Genomic DNA, 23,437 nt, shown 5'->3' with positions numbered 1-23,437 from the left:
CTGTTCACTCTGTCAGTTGTTCTCCGGAGTGATCACTTCTCACATATGGGTGTGGTGCGCATTCTGACTGATCAAGTGATTTTACTCCTCAGCGGGTAATTGAATCCCTTCCTGCAGACACCCCATGGCCCTGACTTCTTGATGCTGCGGGTATCCTTGTGTCTATTTAGTTTGATAATCAATTGAATTCGAGTCAATACAGACACGATTCCCATTTTCCCCGTTGTGCGTGTATTATTATTCTTCCTTATTTTCCTGCGAAATGTGGCTATCACTGCTCTGAAGAGCATTTGTTGTTCATTCTAATTCACCATGAACTGAGTTATAGGGCATTCATGGGAGAACCACATTGTTGTGGGTCTGGAGTCACATGTAAACAGGACTCATTACGGTCGGCAGATTTCCCTTTCGAAGGGACTTGAATGAATGAGTTTTCAGCAATATAATGTTATTGTCTCAGTTCCTGAGATTAGGTTTATTTTCCAGATCTAATTAATCGAATTTAAATAACAGCAGCTGCCACGCTCCAGTCCCGAAAGAGTACTAGCCCAATATATCGCCGCTGCACTAATAACTTCCTGTTATATTTCTCCATTCAAAGAATGACATTATTAATTCAGATTATCCCAGATGGAGAGATAATAGGACGCGTTTCTGTGATGGAATGGATGCAATGTGTGCTGGATTGGATTGTTTACTGGAGCAAGAGATTCATATTGTGACGATGTGAGCAAAAGCAGTTCTTACTGTCAAAGTAGCAAAATAACGCTTTGTTAAGCAAAATCTCTTAGAATGCTTTCAACACGTCGACCTCTCACTTCAGGCTCCAGCACGCTTCCTCTGAGCCAAACCTCAGTGCTGGTTTCTGCTAATTCTGAATCTTAACAATATAATAAATTGAGACCAATATGACCTTCCTTTGACCAGAAGCACTCCCAGCCTCATTTTTTCACGGGCTTGGATAAATAGACAATGTATTTTCCCTGGTGACAGGGAGTTCAGAACTAGACAGCATAGACTTAGGTTGTGAAGGGAAAGATATAAAAGAGACCTAAGGGGTAACTTTTTCAGATAGATGGTGGTGCGTGCATGGAATAAGCTGCCAGAAAAAGTGGTGGAGGCTGATACAATTACAACGTTTCAATGGCATTTGGATGGGTATATGAATAGGAAGCGCTTGGATGAATATCGGCAGGGTGCTGGCAGGTGGAATTAGATTGGGTTGGGATATCTGGTCGGCATAGACGGGTTGGACTGAAGACTCTGTTTCCATGCCGTACATCTCTATGACTCTATGACTGCACCTTTGCCAATCATGTCACTGGTGCCATAGAATAGCTTCACGTGCTCTTTTCCACCCCCACTTCCGGTTTGATATTTGCGACTGCGCAACGAAGTTTGTCTGATTCTGGTTCTTGGAACTGGGGTTATGTGACTGAGTGCAGCAATGGGTACTTCCTTTTGTAGGGAAGTTGGTGTGTCAACCGTATTAAAACTGATTGTTACTGAAACATACATTGCACCAATATCCCGCACTTTCCCCTGAACATTGTTGTTTTTAGAAATCTATCAAACGCAGTCTTCAACATGCAGTAATCGATGGAACCACCACAGAGTCTGGGGATATCGAATTTAAAGATTCAGCTAATTCTGAATTCCCACATGTCTGCTATCTCTCGCCCAATATCCCTGTTGTCCATCTGCTGCTCTTCCTAACATACCCTCTGTCACTGTAATTATTGCTGGTTTAAAACACGTATCTCTGCATTACTCAGTGATAGTTTTCATGTTAAAATATTCTGCATTGTGGCCGCAGTAAGCTCGTTCGATTCCGAGTCACTGCATTTTATTCCTTGTTACTATTGCTGAAAAAACAGAAATAAATTAGCTGATTTTACATGAAATTATTCTCAAAGTTTATGATTTTTTTCCATCAAACCCCTATGTCTCTCACATCACTGCGTGTCATATATCAGGATGCATACTCACCCATTCTCGGAGAATTCCCTACCTCCCACAATCACTTACCTCCTTTAAGATCCCCCTCCCAGTTCCCTTACAATCACTTTCACATTGACCTCGTTCAGTCTGCGCTGCTGTTCTCACTGTTGCTGGGTGACCATGCCCATCGGGACCTTAAAACCAGTTGATCCATTTTGATACCATGGTTGTGAGATCAATCCTCATGTAGCAGCTTTTATTGACATGGATCAGCGATTATTGAAACATCAGGCTCAGGTAAAAGGTACTGGGCAGCATTGAGGAAAATAAACTTTAATCAAAAAACGCCAGTATTTGTAGACTTCCGTATTATTTACTTCACTTGTTCATTCGGTTCTGGCAAGACTATTGTGTGTCGTTATACAATTCACATTATAGCAGGGATGTGATAGCACTGGAAACGCTGAAGGGGAGATTTGCCAGGATATTGTCTGGGCTGAAGAAGGGAGATTGGACAAACTGGAGATGTTTTTCTTAGAGCAGAGGAAATTGAGGGGGGCATGATTAAGATGTAAAATGTACTGAGGTATATGGATAGCACTGACTGAAAGACATGCTTCATTTTGATGGAGATTCCGATCACGGGAGGCCATCGATTTAAGGTCAGAGGCGGAAAGATTAGAGTGAATGCATGGAAAAACCTTTTCAAAAAGTGGGTGATTGAAATCTGGAACACAGTATATGCAAGGATCGAAGAGGCAGAAATCTACATATCTTTCCGAAGTTTTCAGATGTAAATTTGTGATGCCATGATATGCAGGGCGATGGGTCAAGTGATCTACAAAGGAGTTAGGATAGTTAAGCGATTGTTATTGAGCAATACAGATACTCCGCTCGAAGTACGGGTTATTAATACCTGTCCTTCCATTCTCGAATGGACATGTCACAGGAAGAGCTGTGCTGTCTGAAGCAGCATGGGGGAAATACTACTGCTCCCTGGGAGACAGAGTGACAGTGACAGGGCAAATAAGTGACTTTTGCAAGCTGTACCTAGTGTCGGTATTGGAATGAAAATCATTGCATACTTTTTCTCTGTAGTGAGTGTTTGCTTATCGCCCGTAGCTCAGGAAGATATGCATTCTACTGCCCTTTCCCCACTAACCCATACCACTGAATACCGGCACCATGCAGGACAATTTCTCTCTGTACACCCTCGTCCAATCCTCTTTGACCCCAAGCACTTCCGCATATGGCACCACTCCACGATATACCAGAAGGTGTAATGTTTCTCGTTTACGATGTCTCTCCACAATGTGTAAGGTTCCAGTGATTTATCTGTCCATCACTCAATTTAGAAAACTGCATTTCCAGCTCACAATGTGATGTCGTCTGGTCAGGGGAGGGAAAAACAGAGCGGATGACAAACGTGTGTACACCTTCGTTCCGTCTGTAAGAAAAAAGACCTTGAGCTTCCAGGTTCCTGTCACTGCAACTTCCAATGTGTTCCCATGCATCCATTTTAGTTTGGTCTGCTGCAGAGCTCCCGCATAGCACAGCACGAGTTGGAAGAGCGACACGTCATTTCCTGCTGAGACACCGTGCAATCTTCAATACCCAATATCGTGTTCTATCATTTTAGACCCTTTCCACCTTCTTTCACGGTCCTGCCCCACCTACACATACCGTTCGTTCCAAAGGCGGATCGTTTGGCTCGAAAATGTCTCCCCAGATGCACTAGACCTGCTTTTTTCTGATATTTCTGCTTTTCCTTTGATAACTTTATTCTGTTCTGATTGCCAGCCTTCAGGAAACGTGTGTTTGCACTGGAGGGTGGTCAGAGGAGATTTACCAACGTGGTGCCTGAGCTTGACCATTCCCCCTGCGAACATCAGTGAAAGTGAGGGCTGCAGGTGCCGGAGCTCAGAGTCGAGAGTGTCGTGTTGGAAAAGCACAGCACGTCAGTATCTGAGGAGAAGAGAATCGATGCTCCAGGACAAGCCACCGCGATTGCATTAACAGCCGACGCCTGGAGAAAGAACGTCTCATATTCCACCTTAGGACCCTGAAACCACATGGGATAAATGTGTATTTTAATAGCTTCCTCATTTCACCTCCCCCCACATTATCGCAGTCCAAAGCCTCCGACTAGGCACTGCTCTCTGGACCCTGCCAACAAATCCCCTTCTGAACCATCACATTCTCCCTCACCTTCATCCACTTATCACTTTCCCAGTTACCTGACCGCCAATCCCATTCCCCTCCCTCAACCCCCACTCAAAAGCCTCATTCCTGATGAAGGGCTTATACCTGAAACATCGACTCTCCTGCTCCTGGGTTGCTGCCTGACCTGTTGTGTTCTTAAAGCACTACACTCCCACCACTGCAAAGATAGATGAGCTCGACTGGGACTCTTTATCTGAGAGCGGAGAAAGCTGAGAGAGGATTTGAATAACGTGCACAGAAAGGGGATAGATCTGTGTGACAGGAATAAACTTCTTATGGGAAGGGTTAATTACCAGGGATATAGATAAAAAGCTAGATATAGGATGTTCAGAGAAGATTTAGGAAGAATGTTTATATCCTGAGAGTGTTGTTTGTTTGGAACTCACGATTTGAACGTTTGGTAAAGCTAAGAGTCCACAGGACTATTTAGCCGAACACTTGAGGAGCTAGAGCATGCATGGACAAGGACCCGGTACCGGAAAGTGGGGCGATGATAAACAGATGTTTGATGAAAGACTTGAACACCGCAGAGTTGGGTGCAGTAAAATGGAGGCTGCTGCAGCTCTGTGGCACAATGAAAGATTGTGCATTGTTAGGATTGCGATTCAAAGTTTGTGGGTTTGAGTCCCAGCAGAATCGGACTTTAGATCAGATTGCAGCTGAATGAATGATTGTTCTGCTGATTCATCATCAGTTCCTGTCGTGTTGAGATCTCGTCCCTGCTACTGACCAGAGAAGATTCCTCTCTATCTGGATGGTGAGTTTTGAGGGAATCACATCATTTGAACATGATCAGCCCAGAATCGGCTTCACACACTCAAAACTTACTGCAGAAGGCCACTGATACTAAAAACATTTACCTCCCACAGTTGCACAGCGTTTTTCGGTTTATTCAGTGTCTTTTTCCCTTTGGGACACAGGTTGATGTGGATGGGTTGGGAAAATACATTGATGCGTTCAGTCAGCCATGGTGACATCAAATGGCATGGTAGCGTTGGTGGGTGAAATGGCCCCCTCCTATAACTCACTGCCTGTGCTGTTTCTGACAGAGGGTTTTAAACAATAACATGATGAGGAACATGTGAATCTGCACCACGGAATAGCAAGGACCTCCCCTTTACCCCACTGCTCTCACAGCTGGGATACACAGCTCCGGTTGCAGCTTTAGATGAGACAGTGGAGGATTCTTCCAGATGCTCTGTCAGACTGCATGCTCCTTCACACAGGTTTCCAACTGGACACATGGCGCAAACGGCTGTGAGCATATTGGGGATTCAGGGAAATATTTCTCCTTTGTATGCGTATAGTTCTTGGCACGGTAATAAACATGAATATGGAACATTCAGTATCTCACTCTGGCTTCTTATCACTTTTCAATTTAAACTGAAATTCAATTTACTCTTGCATGACATTCTTATATCTTCCGTATTCATGAAAACTGTGCAACATGTCCTTGGATGTAGCCCTGGTGAAATTGATGATGAGTGCAGTATGTTTCATGTTGTCTGTACGAACTTGCAGATGGAAGTTAGTGAAGAGTCGTTGAATCGAATTGAAGCAGACTGAATGAGAAGCCCTGTGACAGGGATAATATAACATTGTCTGTAAACAACGCAGCGATCCACAGAAACCCAGTTTTCAATCAAGTCTATTTTGTGCAACATTTTTCTGTGTCCCATTTCATGAACCTGAGGCTCGAATAGTCACATGTACATATCGTTTCATCCTCCTTTACCTTAGCTTTAATTTCAGAACAACAGGAAATGTAGAACAGGCGGGTCGTAGGTCCCAGAGGTACGAGTACGGCACGTTATAGGCTTGCTGCCGGCGGATCCAGTGGAGCACTGATCAGCACTTGGTACATAACAGCGTGTAAACATGCCACAGTTGTAATTTCAATACTTGTCGAAAGCTTCTTTTACTGACGTTAATCAGGAATTATTGGAGCACCAGACTGAAGTGTAGTTGAAGAATAATGTCGAAGAAATCAGCACCTATTCTAAAACTCCACGTTCTGATTTGTGGGATTGTTCTGTCTTTGGGAAAGGTATCAATTATTAACCATAAAACTGCATATATTCCCCGGATGACTACCCATCTGTGGAGCAAGAAACAGTGGTGATATTTGAGCTTGATGTCCTTTTTCAAATCTCTGACACTCTTGATTACATTCTTGAAAAGGCTGTTTAACTCGTTTCATATAATCCTGTTTGCTGAAAACTCACACAGCTCATTAAACCGTTCGAAAGGAATTAGACTTATATGTTTGTGTAGAATGAATGTTGTCAGTGAATCTGATAAAGTCATGACAAATAGTTTTGGTCTGTTCCTAATAGAGGGTTCAAACAGGAATAAGAACGAATCTTGTCGCTGGATGTTTCGGGTGGAGATCAGTGAGTATTAAATGGACTCAGTCCCGTTCCTGGTCATTGTGACCAAATGTTCAAGGCAACAGAGGGCAATAGAAATGATGCTTGACATCGACAGGTCCATTCCTACTCACGAGAGTCATCAGTGTATTAAGGATCACTTGAACGGTGGAGATGGTGATCCTTATGGCAACCTGAGACCGTGTGACAATTAATCCCACGTTGTTAGTCTCACTCTATACCATAAGCCAGTTAGCCAGTGGACTGAGCTAACCGGCCTCCATTCAATGCAAAGCTAAAACAAACAGCTCAGCACATTAACAATTTGTAGCAGTTCACGTTGAACCAGCGGCCTCCCTTTCAACATCACAAGTTCTTCTTACACTTAACATGTTCAGTTGCTGGTGTTATGCAATGTCTTTCCAATGAACGCTAAACAATTCGTGAGTGTGACACTTTTGCCTCCCCATCCAGGCAGCCAAGAATCCCTGTCCCTGTTAAGTTCGCTCCTTGTGTGTCTGCACGTGGCCTTTCAAATATGCGAGAATTATCATCTGAAATGTTTTATTTTCTTTCTGAAAAATCAGCTCTGATTTCAATAAGTCTCAGAATGAAAAGTACCTGCTGTAAACATCTTTGTCGTTCCCCGTTGGATTTGAAGCTCGAACCTTTAATTATACACTGACCTAAACGAGGGTATTTCACTCCTTTTTACACCTACCGACCTCACATCAGCTGTAAAATCTCCATTAGAACACAACTCAGTCATTTCTGATTTGTGTCGCATGATTCTTCATCTCTTCCACCATCACATTAAATCCTTCTTTTCTCGTGGCTTTATCTCCCAGTAAATCTAATTTCCGTCTTCTCTAACGATTTTGTATCAAGAGAACTCTGACCATATACTTCTTAACCACATTCCACCCCCCAACCCTCGTGTATTTTATTATGTCTTTATATCCCAGTAAATTTCGTCCTGAGAAATTATGTTGAGTCTAATTCAAGTCATGAAAACTTACCATATTACCGGTACAGGAAAGGTGTGAGCTGTTTCACTTACAGCTGCATCGGTTGGCCGCTGCAACATTGGGTCAAATCGCAGTCACGCAGGTGACTGTTGTTTCTCATTTTTATTTCTTCTCAACGCGTGCTGAAGAAACACAGAGAGGAATCAATTAATATTGTAAGACATACATAAGGGGCCGGGTTCAATGTGAGGTTATGAGAATAGGGCAGTTTTGATTAACATAGACCAGAGATTGCTCAAATGTCAGGCACACGAGATTGACAGAGAGCGATGTTGAGCGAAATAGACTGTCGTGGCAAATGACAGTTTTATGAAGTTCTGGGTGTAATGTACTTTTTTTGGTGCTGAAAGGTCTGGCTAGCACAGGGAGTGCAGAAGAAAGGAACAACATAACATTTGGTCAAAAAAACGAAGAGCTGTGTTACATGGGTACAAAAAACAAATTCGAATTCCGCCAATCAGGTTCAAATATGCCTCAATCAAGTTTGAATTTAGTAAATTTACAATGTTCAAGCCTATGAAACGATCCGACATTTGTGGGACAAATATCGGACATTTTGAACAGTCACCCAGAGCGGCAAAGAACAGCAAAGAGAGCTGCTAAAAGACCAACAGATGGAGGATGTTTGTAAAATCGCCAAGCGGTGCCTATCTGGAGAAATAGTTTGCATAGAAGAAATGCATCAATACCGACCTGGAAAAAAAATCTACAGAGGAAGATACAAAGTGAAGATTCGACAACTGGTTGGTATTTCAATTTGAATTTTTTGGTAAAAGTTAATGAGGTCGTGAGTGGGGGAGAAATTATAGAACAGAAGGTTAAAGACCGTTTCAGAGAAAGAAGTTGTAAGTAGTTGGAAGTTGATTTTCTCAGGCAAATGATAAAAAAAATAAAGCTGTTATATTTAACTTTGAATACAGGTTTTTGAGCTAGTTCTTTGTCTTTTGAGTTTTAACAGAACACAGCACGGGGGGAGTCCTTTCTATTTTGCTGGTTTACATTACCAGAGGGGTTTACCCCCTCACTTAACAACATTTTCTGTGATTGTTTTGTTATTTCGCTCATTCGTGCATTTTGCCTCATTACCGATTTTGAAGTTGTCCACTCTAAACAAAAGGTCCGTGCTTTTGCACCATTCTACAAAAGGTACAGTGTGTCTAAGCGACAGGGCTCCCTACAATGACATCCGACGCTGATTCAATCTATCTATCCTGATATCGACCCATGGAAACAGCACTGCGCACTCTCCTCCAGTTTGGAAAACAATCCCTTCAGAGATAATGTTACATTCTGCTCTCAAGGGGCTTTTCATTCCATCGCTCTCAATTCCTCACAGAATCCGTTTCAACAGATTTTGTCACTGAGTCACTTCTTTGCTTGTGTTCAAATCCTGTGAGCACAGGGTCACAGTTGGAGCATGATGAGCCCATAACCCAGAGGGCTGACCATACTCTGTGAACTGTAGTATGCTGCTCATCATTTCACTAACATCAAGTAGATGTATCTATGCTCTGCAAAATTTTCACGCCTGTTTTACGAAGCAAGATAAACATGTACTGGTTCCTCATTTTGTTGTCACACAGACCAAGATTGTAAATGCTGGGAACATGCACTGGTCATGACTGTTTGCTCTCCCACATCCGTTTTCTCCCCAGCAGGTGTTCAGATGATGGCCTGAATCGCTTTTTTTCTGTTCCCTGTCACTCTGGGGTGATGGGAGCTGTGAAGTCTACTCTCTGAGCTGGGGGTAATGTGATAAAGCTTCTACACATCAGGTGCAATGTGCCTGAGCGTCAGGACTCGCTGCAATAACATCCCTTGCTGATTCAGACCGCAGAGCCCTCGCTGTGACTTCGAGAAGGGCACAGACACAGATGACTGGGAAAGATTCTCTCTTTCCCTGCAGCTCTGCACATTTCGATCTGTCTCAGATGGCGTTATTTGCACAAGGTTCCCAAAAGAATATCAGGTACTATGCATGCGCGATCTCCCTTTTTTACAGCTTTCCAGAATTTCCATAACTCCCACTCCCTCTAACCCCCTCCGCTCTCCACAACCCCGTGTTTGACAGTGAGCTGAAGAGTGCGTTCACGTTCCACTCCCACAACACAGACTGCCAATAGGAGATGAGTTCGTCTATCTGCCAATGGTGGGACCCCGCTCACAGGCGAATTCGCTAGCACAACCTCCTGGGAACTGGGAGTCAGAATGGCAAGGAGCTGTTATTAAAACTCTGTGCTGCCTTCACTCCGAAACACCAGAAAAAAACGTTTTTTAAAAACAAGGAAACTGACCTGATTTATGGATCATGCTTCTGCTGCAGTCTGGCTTGTTAGACTTGGGTGTGATATCGCCTCGGGTGGGTGATGTAAGTGCAATAAGTTACACTTGAGCCCTGGACTTTTGCATCCAGTTGCATTTTTGACTCAGAAGGCATAATTTTGATGAGATCGAGTTCAGATCAAGGTGCTGAAGCTTCAAGACATACACCAGCAACTTCTTGTAGTTCGTAACTGGACTGAGAGATTGATTCCCTCACTTCAAATGATGCTGATCCTGTTAATGTGGATTTTGCCGAGTGCATGTCCTGTGCTGAGTGACCTGAAAGTCTTAATCTGTTCAAAATTTGTTTTTTTCTCATGCTGCAATCTGCATGCCTTTGATTACTATGATCTGCCGTTACTAATGGCAAACAAAGGTATTCACTGCACTCAGGTTCATGTGACAATGAATCAATTAGACATGTCCTTATTGTTTGGTGCCAGCACAGCGAAGGTGTGACATATTTTGTGATTCTGAGTGAAATCACAGTTAAATGAACAGAATGTGGGAAGTTACTCACAGGTTATATTGACACAGCCAAAATACATCTGTGCCACAGAGTATCACACAATAATAGTGAAGACCTTTTTAAATCATTCTTTGAGGTACATGCCACACGCCAGACGAAAAGCTGAAGACTGTGTGAAACTGCTATGGTCAGCGCTAACAGAGCAGCCCAGTGGGAGCGTATTGGGCTCATAACCATGAAATTAATGGATTGAAAACATCCTCCACTCGTTGACAATTCCACGTTTCAGTGTGTGTACTGCCCCCGCCAGTGTTTCTCTATAACAGACAATTCTACGCATTGTATGTTGTTTCATTTTCCGCTTCCTTTCACTCAATGTATCTGAAATGAATATTTCATACTGATACACCCGGGAAATTTACACATTTGAGGAAACACACTGGTGAAGTTCTGGAAGATCTTTTCCTGTTCTCTGTCAGTCTGCTCTGTTGTGATTCGCAAAATCACTTGCCAGAGCTGGGAATATACTGGTGAACGTAAGACATATCAGTTGCGGAGCGATGTATGCACATGACGCCCTGCAGTTATTTCCCACGCTGTTTCATACAGCAGTGTTCTCCCTGTGAAATGAAAAGCTGTGAATTACAATTGGATCAACTTGTTAGAAACAGCATTATGATACAAAAGCAGCTCCACATTATTAGGACATACATCACCAACTATGAATAATCACAGAGATATACAAGCAACAGAGCGTCGCCATGGACTCGATGGGCTGAACAGCTTCTGTTGGCGCGTGAGTGATGCCACACGTTGGTGCTGTCCCTCCTCCTGTCTCTGGGACAGAGTGGCTGATGATGAAACAACGTCTCATTGTTCACCCTATCTTCTGTGTTAGACTGCCTGTAGCCCCGCAGCCAAGGGACATGGGGATGGCTCTCAGTGAGTGAAGGTTTCACTCGGATTGTCTTCATCTGGGACAGTTGGAGCTCAGATGTTCACTGCTGCCTGATTGCATCAAAGGAGCCGATGTTACTGTCACAAAAGCCTTTCTGCAGGATTGTTATGTGAAGATTGATTCTGAACAGCAAACAGGCTGCACAAAAATGCCCTCGCATGAGTGTACCTGAGGGTCGAGAGTCCGGAGTACATTTCTGTCTTTCCCACCAGCTCAACATATTTATCGCTGTCTGAGATAAATGATATTTGCAGGAAGTTTCCAATCAAACCTGCTGATTTCCAGCACTTGATGGAACTGGCTGTGCTGATGAAAGCGAGTTTTCGAGCATATCCATGCTTGCCTCTCCTCACACTGCTTGCAGGTGGAGTGAAACAGCTGAATGCTTTGCCGATGGAGACAACTTAGTCCAAACGGAGGGGATAAATAGCACTGTCCCGTGAACAAGGAGACGGAATGAGAAGGGATATTCTTGAAACACCTTGGTGCTTAGAAATCCGAGGACAAAATGGGATGTAGTTGGACCTGAGCGACTCTCAGCGGGTTTGGTGTTGGAAATGTAGGAGTGTCTAGGGCATGATCTTCGCTTAGTAGCTTGTGTTAATACTGGCATGGGAGAATGTCTTACTTCAAGTCACCATCGAGCCTTGGTTTTTTGATTTCACTTTTGCCCGGTCATCCTATCAACTATTTGATAAAAAGATGTAAATCATTAAGTTGTACCCCTTGAAATACCTTTGAGATTTTTGGCAGAAGTGTCATTATAGTGGTCATGGCACAGTACCACGTGGTGAAAATGAAACAAGTGTTTCAGGATGCTCACCCACACAATCCTATTCTGAATAAATCCACCATCTGGATATTCGCGCAGTTCTGAGTGTGAAACTTTAGGAAGTGGGGACGTGAAGTGATTGGAAACAGTGCTGAACAGGTTGATGGGAATGGTGTGGTTGACGAGGAATGTCGACAATAAATGTCATTTGGAAAGTTGGGACAGGTCTCCTTGGAGAGCAGAAGGCCAAAAGCTGGCCTTGTTAAACATTTCCAAGACATGAGTGGGTTAGAATGAGGAAATAAGGAAGGGAGAATGCTCACTAAGCCTGAAAGGATGGAGAACGATTCGGCAGTTTTAAAGACATTAGTAAAACAAGATAAATATCCATAAGGAGAAACGTTTCCACATAGGGAGTGGTTAGGGTCTGTAAACCATTGCCTGACATTAACAAGCACATAGTTTCAATCGAGCTGTTTAAAAACTAATTTGATGTTTATGTTGAAAGTAAAAAATTGTAGAGTTACAGGGAGAAAGCAAGAGAATGATACCAAAAGAGAAGCACATTTATCTTTGTAGAGAGCCAGCACAGCTAAGGTGTTTTGTGACACATTTGTGATTCTGACTGGAATCACAGTTCGACCAACAGAACGTACGGAGTTAAACAACGGTGATATTGGAAAAGCTGGGACACATCTACACAACAGAATCTTAGCCAGCAAGTACATGTCACAGGGAGGATGGCGCTGTCTGAAAATCCTGCAGGGTGTCCTGCGGATCAAACACAACTCACTTCACTATGCAGGTGAGGTCAGGGCTCTGTCGAGTCGCCATGCAGCCTAAGACGCTGTATTCTGACTCTAGTTTCCAAGGTGGCATAGGTTCACATCCCACTGTGGCAATTTTTGTGGCTGCAGCGTGTTCAAAGCCCCTAAAAAGCAAAACCGTGGTTGTGATTCTTGTAGAACTAGCAAGAATGTGAGATCTCTCAAAGCGGTCAGTTTCTTTGTTGTCATGGTCATGTTCACCTCTCACATGGTCAATCGTAGGCTCAAGCAACCCTACTGCTGCAGCTTTGTTCCAGGCAAGTTAAGTTTTCACTGGAACCGAAGAGAGGCTGTAGTTTCATCTCTGTTGTGAAACAAAGTCCTGCAGTGACTATACTCGTCGTTATTTTGTGTTCTGGCGAATGGGAAAATAATTGCGATGATATATGTTTTTAAATTTCTTCCATTTCTTTCATTTCTGTCCCGGAGATGGCGGAGAGAAAGGTAATCTAATCGAGACTGTGATGGGTGAAATTCACTTTTTATGGCACATTCTTTTTATGTTCTTTCTTTCTCTCTTTTCAGCGCTTCCTGGATGTGGCGGTGCACGAAGGCTCCAATATGTTTGAAAGAGTAGTTTGGAATTGCCCTGGTGTTAATTGTGAGATTAGTTTATGGCTCATGCCCTCGGACTGTCTCACATTCAGCATTCATGCTTCGCTGTGTCTGAAAATGCATTTGGTATGTCATTTTTGTTTGTGTTCCCTGTTAAATGCTGCCTGTTTTGCGATTCTATCAATACATTACGAGATAACACGGTTTGTGAGGTAATTTCCAGCAGTAAAAATCCTCAACTGAGGATCCGAGAATATTTCACGGAGTATGGTCAATCGGGGCAAAAGTAAGGAAGTCTTTCAGTTCTGCAGTGTTTCACAATACTAACTTTCAGGTGACCAGCCACAGAGAGCGATGGCAAGCCACGCCAAAAAGTAATCCTTTCAAGCAACACAACGTTATTAAGGTACCTAGTGTGGAAACAGAGTCTTTAGTGGATCTCATCCATGCTGACGACATTGCCAAAATTAAACATGTCCCATTTCCCAGCATCCACCGAAACCCTTCCTATCCAGAAACTCATCCGGTTACTTTTGCAATCTTCTGAGTGTACTAGCCTCCTCAACTTCCACTGTTCGCCTATTCCATATACGCACAGCCTTCTGCGTGGGAAATATGCCTCAGGTCCCTTTTAACTTTTAGCCCTCTCACCTTAAACCTATGCTCTCCAGTTTTCAATTCGCACCAGCTTGGGTAAGAAACGTAAATACTCCATTTCCAAACCTTCCATAACTTCATGCCCCAGCCGCTATGCTGCAGGGAAAGTTTTCCCAGCGTATTCTGCCTCGCCTGACAGACCAAACATTGACGACATCCTTGTGTATAATTTGTAAGCAATTTCATATGATTTTCTTACCTTTTCGATGATGCCAATTACGCTGTACAACAACAAGCTATTGGAAATGGAAAGATGAAGCATAGAACTGCTGCAAATGTCAGTGTTGGACACCACTGAGCAGCAGTCGGTACTGTCAGGCCTTGTTTCTGTAGTGTGGTGGTTATCACATTCGCCTTACACGCGCAAGGTCCCCAGTTCAAAACTGAGCTGAAGCAGTCGTAGTCCAATGCCAGCATTTTAGACGGGCGGGAACAGAGCTTTCCTGCTTGCTTTACCATCAGCAAACCTGGCATTTGTTTGCTCGCGCAAATCTGCTCTAGTGGTGAAAAGTAATGCAATTCCATTTAATTACCGTGTGAAACATTGCTAAGATTTTCTCCAACCTGGTTATGAACATACGACATTATGTTGAACAGTGTCGTTCCCGTATTCTGATCCTTCCACGAAAAGCAGCACCACATTCACATCCCTTGCGCAAGCGGCCCGGTTCAAAGCCAAGGAGAAAGCTGATGTGCACCAGGGCTTCCTAAAGTAGTCTCACTGTCAAATGTATCCCAAAGTAGTCTTTGAAAGGTCTCATTTGGAGGCTGGCTGTCGTTAGTCAACGTGCGAGAATTAGTACCAGAAGTCCTGAATCATCTTTTGCATTATTTCGGACGTTAGTGGCTCATTTAATGATCAACAACAATGAATGAACTTACACTCTCAGATGAACCTTTGGACTTGTGCTGTCAAAGCATCACTCATATGAATGCGTGCCGTGAAATGTAAGCAATGTTGGAACTGAAACTTTGGTAATGGCAGACAGGCTACCGAATGACATTGCATCCATTTGGTTTTCTTTAAATCACAGATGAGCAGGAAAATGTAAACAGGGAAGGGGGAATAGCAAGGGGAATATCAAAGTGAGGCAGTTGCAGCTCTGGTGAAACTCCTTCTTTATGATTCCCTCAGCAACAAGAGACGTGAAGGTGATTGAGGCGGGACAGCGCCTCACCTTGAGAACAAAGAGTACTCAAGTACAGTTAAGCACCTCTTTATCATCTTCTGGAGTGGGGGTGGGGTAATCACCTTTTGACTTCTGGTAATATGTTCAGAAACTGCTTTTTACATTGACCAGATCAGAAACTGCATCTCTAACAAACTTCATCGAATTTAGTAAAATTAACTGAGTCGCTACTCATACATTCCTACACAGGGTTCCACCTCAGCTTGCAGCCATGTGGCTCACGTCCTGGTGTGGACATTCTGCAGCAAGCCGCACAGTTAAGGTAAAAGACAGGGAAAGTGGCAACTCGTACTGGCACCAAGGTTTGAGCAAGCTCACTATGTGATCTGTCTTCTCGGATTGTCCAGCTACCTCCGTTCTTCAGGTGGAGAGCAGTCGTTGGGACGCTTATTCCGTAAAACAGATGTAGTAACTGTAAGTATGCTGCACGGTATGATGTGGAACATGCCTGCTCAACTTTGTGCATTTCCCCTGTAGTCTGGTATGTTTCGTGTTCCGTGTAAATGTGAAAGTTGTCCTGTTTCGAGCAAAGGACGAAATCATTTACCAAGGCAAGAATCGAAATATCAGTGATGTCATGGAGTTCATGGTTTCTTTGTCGAATCATAACAGAATTTACATTCTCTCATACAAACATTACATTTGTGGCTTAAGAGAATCTCAGAAGGTTGATTCCAATGATTTTTGTCTGGATTGAAAGTTTGTTGCAAAATTAATATTGCAGTCGGACATACCCCTGTAGCTGTGCGAGCTGGACAGGGATCGCAGAACTGTTTCCGTGTGACTTTGCTTCTGATGTTTCTCAGGAGCACCATGTAAGATGTAAGAAAATATGCGGTAGCTGTGACTGGTTTCATGGCAAAGTGGTTGAAGGCATGGATTTCTCACTACAACCTCTAAGGTGGCGTGTGTTCAGATCCAACCGCTGCTCTTTGTGTGTGCTTTGCCTATTAAATGCTGCTGTGTTTAAATTCCAACACAACTATGTGGTTTTGCTTCTTGGAAATGTATCTCTGATTTGGGAGAGTGCACACTCTCCATCCTGTCACTATTGATACCATTATGATCACGTTTGCGTCCCATATGAAATGTTCTGATCTCAAGTGGTTCCACTGCTGCATCATGTTCCGGCCAAGTTGTGTTGTTCACTGTTTTCACTGAAACCAAACGGAGATTGGTATTTCATCGCTGGTGTGAAACAAAATCCTGCAGTGACTTTACTTCTCATTATTTGGTGTTCTGGCGAATAGGAAAATAATTCCACTAAATTGCGATGTCATATGTTCTTAAATTTCTTTTATTTCCTTCACTTCTGTCCTGGTGACGTGGGCTGCAGGCACTGCTGCATTGTTGATCCAATGGGCAAATTAATCTAATCGAGACTGTGTATGGGAATCTTCACTTTTCATGGCCAATTCATGTTCAGTTCCTTCTTTTCCCTCATTTTGGAACATTTCGGGAGGTGGTCGTGCACTAGGTTTCCAATACATTTTGGGAGCGCAGTTTGGAATTGCTCTGCTGAAGGATCTGGGAGCCGTTTATGGCGGATTGCCCCCGGACTGGCCCTAGAACAGCATTCATGCTTCGAGATCTCTGAAAATGCATTTTAAACAAACTCCCGTTTCCCAGCATTTGGCCCATATACCACTAAACCTTCCTATCCAGAAACTCATCCGGTTGCCTTTGAAATCTTCTGAGTGTACTGGTCTCCTCTCCTTCCTCTGGTAGCTGATTCCATACACTCACAACCTTCTGCGTGAGAAAGGTGCCTCAAGTCCCTTTTATATGTTAACCCTCTCACCTTAAATCTATGCTCTCCAGTTTTCAACTCGCCCCATGTTGCGGAAAACAAAAAAACTTAAATATTCTGTTGACAAACCTTCCTTAAGATCATTCCCGATGATGAAGGGAAAGTTGTCCCAGCATGTTCACAATCGCCCTACATTGCAAACTATGCACGCCTGACAGCATCCTTATCTATATTTTGTGAGAAATTTCACATGATTTTCTTAATTTGTCAATGATGCCAATTACGCTGGAGAATAACCAGCTCCTGGAAACAGAAAGGTGAAACCTTGAACGGCTATAAATTTTAGTGCTGGCCGACTCTGAACACCAGCTGCTCGCGGAGATGCTTCCTGTAGTGCAGTGGCTGTTGGAGTCACCTCATATACGAAAACTCCCCACTTCAAAATCCGGCACGAATAGCCTCATCCCCGATGGCAGCCTTTCAGACTGACTGGAGCAGAGCTTTGTCACTTGCTGTTCGCATCAGCAAATCTGGCTTTGAATTTGCTCGCTCATACATGCTCGAGTGGCGAAAAGGAATGCAATCCCGTTTCATTACTGTGTGAAACATTCTTACGGTTTTCTCCAACCTGGTTCTGAATATGCACAGATGTGTACAGCATTGATGGCCATTCTGTTTCAGAGTGGAGTTACCGTGTTCTGATCCTTCCATTAAAAACAGTACCACATTTGCTTTCCTTGGGCAGGCGGCCTGGTTCAAAGCCAAGGAGCAAAGGTTCCCAGCACAAATCCTCAACTGAGGAACTGGGCATGTTTCATGGGGAATGGTCAGTGGGTGCAACATTATGGAAGTCCTCGGTTCTGCAGTGTTTCTAAACACTAAATTCAAGCGGGATTGTATTTTAGTGTTCTGAGGCATCATTTAAATTGGTAAAATCGGAATTGTTTCCTAATTAGCAACCAACTCAAGTTTGCTTCACAGCCAAACGTTCCATCTTTCCAATTTTCCAGTACACGCTGAGACTGCTAGCTGGTCATCGCAGGTATTTGTCAGTTCTCAGTTCTGAACAGCATTCACTCTCATTTAAAGGTGGAGGACAAGGCCTTCAACTTCATAACACTGTCCTTATCACAAAATCCTGCAGCTTCTAATTTTGCGGACAGGGGTTGGATTGCAGCTATTACCGCATTAAATGTAAAGATTTTCATACGAGAAGCGCCGTTTATAAGGAGGGAGTTTCTGTAAGCGGTGTCCCAGGGCTGTGCAGGGAGCTGCAGTAGCCACTTTGTGTTGACAGCGGGGTCTGGAGAGAGCAGTGTTTGTCCATATCTTACTCCATGTGGGGTCAGGAAACACAGAATCATCAATGGTTTGGGCTGTAATTCAACCTTGCCATGGATTTTCCGGTTTAAATAGAGGGAGCGTGGTATTCCCATCGTCTGATCTGGAACAACCAAAGTTCCATACCTGGATGGTCTCAAACTACCAACCTTTATCTTGCAGCCCGCTGCTGACCATTTGAGCCACACAGCCTGTCACCAACAGGCGTGCTGATTTCCCTAAAGCAGGAAGGTTAGGGCGGATCTGAAGGGCGCTGGAACAGCTGGATCTCTCACTGTTTTCACAGTCTGTCACTAATTTTCCTACTTTCATCACCGAGAGTTTCAGAGAGCTTGAGGGGTCTGCAAACACCCAGAGGAAAAGGAGCCATCACAAACTGGAAGATACCCAGGCCCTTCAATGTGACTGCCTGAGCTACATCACTATGACTCTGGTACTGGGATAAGTCAAGCCCATGGCTTGACAGAAACTGGAAATTAAATACCAGCGCTTCAGGCTGTTCAGTCCAACTGTATACCATTAAGAATCAGTGGGTATTGAATCCTTTTCATATAACCACTTCATCAAATCCTCCGTGTCAATGTCTCCAAAATCGTAATTTTTGTATATCATCGGCCATTTCCCCCAGTTAATGTGAGCGTCTTGTTTTCATCTTCCTTATTTGAGTAGATGAGATTCCCTAAGTGTGGAAACAGGTCCTTCGGCCCAGCAAGTCCACACACACTCTCTGAAGAGTCACCCACACAGACCCATTCCCCTCTGACTAAAGCACATAACACTATGGGCAATTTACCATGGCCAATTCACCTAACCTGCACATCTTTGGACTGTGGGAGGAAACTGGAGCACCCGAAGGAAACCCATGCAGACACAGTGAGAATGTGCATACTTCACACAGTCACCTGAGATTATCTACACCAATTATAAGCCAATAAGCTCTGTCGCATCTCACTTCAACTCCAGTTGCTCTATCGCATCATTAATAACTCTTGAAAACTTTCTGGTAAATGAATGAGCCTATCCCCTCTCAGGACCCTCCCATCCTTCACAATGTGTGATGTTCTCTGTTGTGAGTATATTGATCACCCCCTGCCAGGTGGAGGGATAATGTGAGTTTCTGAAATAAAAAGAGAGGTTGCAGGAGGAACCCAATAGGACTGGCACCTTTTGGGAGAGAGAAATAATGTTCATGTTTAGAGATAATTTCTTACTTTATTTTGATTATTCTTTTCTCTCTGCCCTAATAGTGATGGATCCTGGAAGTTTCTGTCTCTGAGGATTGCAAGGAAGGATATACACACAAAAACATCAAACAAAGCGAATTATTTGTCTGCCTGATTTCTCACCTGGACTGACACTGCCTTTGTTAAACCTCTTTGAATATTTGAAGGCGGTTCACAGACAGGAAACGCCAAGGAAACATTTAATCAAAATCTGACATCATCAATCGATTCATCAGAAACTGAAGACAATTGGCGTTTGAGTGTTGCATCCTCAGTCATTACCAAACACTGCATAAATTTCTCCATCGTATCCTCCCTGACGAACTGTAAAAAAGTCTTAGGTGATTGTTGGTGTGTCCCATAACTGGGGGGAGGTGTGTTCCAGGTAGAGGAGGCTGGGAGCTGACAGGATGAACTGGGTTGGGGAGGAGATGGGGTTTGAGTGACAGATTTTGGGAATATTTGAACCTAGCTCAATCAGCCATTACACTCACGCCATGTGGGCTGACCGGGGGATTATTGACCAATTACTGTCTCTGTCTGTCTGTGACAGAGTGTGGGCTGGGGGTCACTTGTTCCCTTTTTGCCTTTTCTATCTCTCTCTCTCTCTCTCTCTCGCTTTCTCTTTCTCTTCACTCACCCCTATCTCTCTCCCTTTCTCGCTTTCTCTCTCACTCTCTCATTTTCCTGCTCTCTCTTCTCCACCTCTTCTTCACCTCTCTTCTCCCCCTTCTCCCTCTCTCTCCTCCCCCTCTCTCTTCTCTCTGACATCTCTCTTCTCTCTCCCCTCTCTCTTCTCTCTTCCCTCACTTTTCTCTCTCCCCTCTCTCCTCTCTCTCCCCCATTCTCTCTTCATCTCTCTCTCTCTCGTTAGGGTCGCATTGTGGCTCAGTGCTTACCACTGCTGCCTCACAGTGCCAGGGACCCTGTTCAAATCCTGCCCCAGGCGACTGTCTATGTGGAGGGTGCACATTCTCCCCAGTATCTGCATGGGTTTCCTTACCTGGTCCAATGGTGTGCAGGTCAGGGTGTACTGGTCATTGCGGAGTTGCCCATAGGGTTAAGTGAACTGTTCAGATGGAGAATGATATGGATGGGTTACTCTCCTATCCATCTTCCCATCCATCTCATTCCCCCAGTCTCCTACTCCCCTCTCCTCTGCCACCTTGCCCTCACTCTTCTTCCTGATTCTCTCCTCACTTGTCTCCCCCACTTTCACTGTCCTACCCATCTGCCCTTCTGTCTTTCAGCCAATCTCCTCATCCCCACCTCCAACCGCTCTGACCTCCCGAACTATCCTCGCCACCTCCTACCGCTCCCGCCCCTCCTGCTGTCTACTACCTCTCTCAATGCCACCACCTCGGCCCCCCTCACCTCTTCTCTCCACGGTAACCTCCACCCCTGCTCTCCGCCTCCTCACCATCACACCTCACCCACTCTCCGCCTCCCCCTCTCTGACACCATCCTTTGCCCCTGCTGCTCTCTGCCTCATCCTCCTCCCTCTCTCTCTCTGCCCCTCCCTCCTCCCATGTACACTCCTCCACCTCTCTCGCTCTCGCTATTCCGCCATTATCTTCTGCCCCCTCTCTTCTCCCCCTCTCTCTCTTCCCCTCTCTCTCCTCCCCCTCTCCGTCCTCCCCCTCTCCGTCCTCCCCTCTCACCTCCCATTCCCTCCCCTCTCTCTCCTCCCCTCTATCTCCACACTCCTGTCCCTGCTCCACCTAACCACCCAACCACCCTTCTCTCTCTTCCCCCTCTCCGTCCTCCCCTCTCTCCTCTCGTCTCTCTCCTCCCCTCTCTCTCCTCCCCTGTCTGCCCCTCTCTCTCCACCCTCTCTTTGTTCCCCCTCTCTCTTCCCCTTCTTCCTCCTATCCCTCTCTCTCCTCCTCTCACCTCTCTCCTCTCTTCTCCCCTTCCCTCTCTCTTCTCCCCTCCCCTCTCTCCTCATCCCCTCTCCCCCACTCCTGCCTCTCTCCTCTCTTCTCTCTCCTCTCCCCTCTTCCCTCTTCCCTCTCTCCTCTTCCCTCTCCTCACTACTCTGCCCTCTCACTCATCACCACTGTCTCCTCTCCCCTCTCCCACTTCCCCTCCTCCCTCCTCTCCCCTGTCCCCTCGCCCCTCTCTCCTCTCCCCTCTCTCTTCTCCCCTCTTCCCTCTCTCCTCATTCCCTCTCCCCTCTCCTCATACCCTCTCCCCTCTCCTCCTCCCTCTCTCCTCTCTCTTCTCCCCTCTTGCCCCTTCCCTCTCTCCTCTTCCCTCTCCTCTCACTCCTCACTACTCTCTACTCTCAGTCCTCGTCACTATCTCCTCTCCCCTCTCTGCCCCCTCCTCTCTCCTCTCCCCTCTCATCTTTCCCGTCTGCTCTCCTTTCTACCCTCTCCCGCTCACCTCTCCATTATCTCCTCTACCCTCTCCCCCTCCTCACACTCCTCACTACTTACTCCTCTCTCTCCTCACCACTGTCTCCTCTCCCCTCTTCCCTCTTTCCTCTCTCCTCTCCCTTCTCTCCTCTCCACTCTCCCCTCTCCACCCTTCCTTCTCTCCTCTCCCCTCTTCCCTCTCTCCTCTCTACTCCCCCATCTATCTCATTTCCTGTCTCACCTCTCCCCTCTCCTCTCCTTTCTCCCCTCTTCCGCTCACCACTCCACTCTCCCGTCTCCTCTCTCTCCTCATCCCCTCTCTCCTTGTCCCCTCTTCTCACCCCTTCTCTTCTTCCACCCTCTCCTTTCTTCACCTCCTCTCCTCTCCCCCTTCCCTGCCCTCTACTCCCCCTCTTCTCCACACTCACTTCTTCCCCTCTCCCATCCCCCATCTTCTTCACCACTTCTCCCAAACTCCTTCCCTACCCCCTATGTTCTCCCCTCGTATCCTCTCCTCCCACTTGTCCTCCCGTCTACTTTCCCATCTCTCCTGCCCCCTCCTCCCAGGCTCTCGTCCCTGTCTCTGCCCCCCCTTCCCTCCTCACCTTCTCCCCTCCTTCCACGACTTCCACCTCTCCTCCCCACTCTCTCCTGCCCTCACCTCCCACCATCCTCCCATCTTCCTCATGTTCACTGCTCTCCTCCCCAATCCTCCACACATCCCACATCCCTCATGTCCCTCTCTCCTCCACCTCCCATTCCAATCTCTACACCCCTCTCCTACTCCACCCCAAACTACCCCTTCCCTCACAACACAAATTCCCCCTACATCATCGCCTCCTCCCCTCTCTCCTTCCCCCTCTCTCCTACCCCTCTCCTCCCCATCACTCGTCCCTAACTTCATTAGCTGTCTCCACCCCCTCCTACACCTTCCACTTGCTCCACACCTCGACTCCACTCCTTCATTCCTCTCCCTCTGTCCTACAACCCCCCTCCCCTACAACGTCCACCCCTCTAATCCCCTCACGCCATCCACCCCATGTTCTCCTTTTCTCCCTCCTACCCAACTCCTCCTACCCTCTTCTCCCATCTCTCCTCCTACTCTGGCCCACCGTTCCCAGCTCTCTCCTACCCCCCTCTCCTACAGCCCTCTCTCCAGCCCTTCTTTCCTCTGCCCTGCTTTTTTCCCCAATCCCCTTATCCCTCCTGCACCCCGTCTTCTCCCCCTCTCTGCTGCCCCCCCCCCCCCCCTTCCCTCCACACTCTCCCTCCCCATCTCTCACATTGAAAGATGAGGCATACAAAGTGGTCAAAAACACCATGAAACAGGAAGATTGGGAAAGCGTTAAAGGTCAAAAGAAAGCCACAAAAAGAGCGATAAATAACCGTAAGACAGCACAGAAAAGATGCATCACAGAATTTAATGACAGATAGCAGAAGTTTCAATGAAAA

Source organism: Chiloscyllium punctatum, chromosome 29, assembly GCF_047496795.1.
Source record: "Chiloscyllium punctatum isolate Juve2018m chromosome 29, sChiPun1.3, whole genome shotgun sequence".
In the NCBI taxonomy this organism is placed as follows: Eukaryota; Metazoa; Chordata; class Chondrichthyes; order Orectolobiformes; family Hemiscylliidae; genus Chiloscyllium; species Chiloscyllium punctatum.
Note: the sequence above shows the minus strand (reverse complement) of the source record.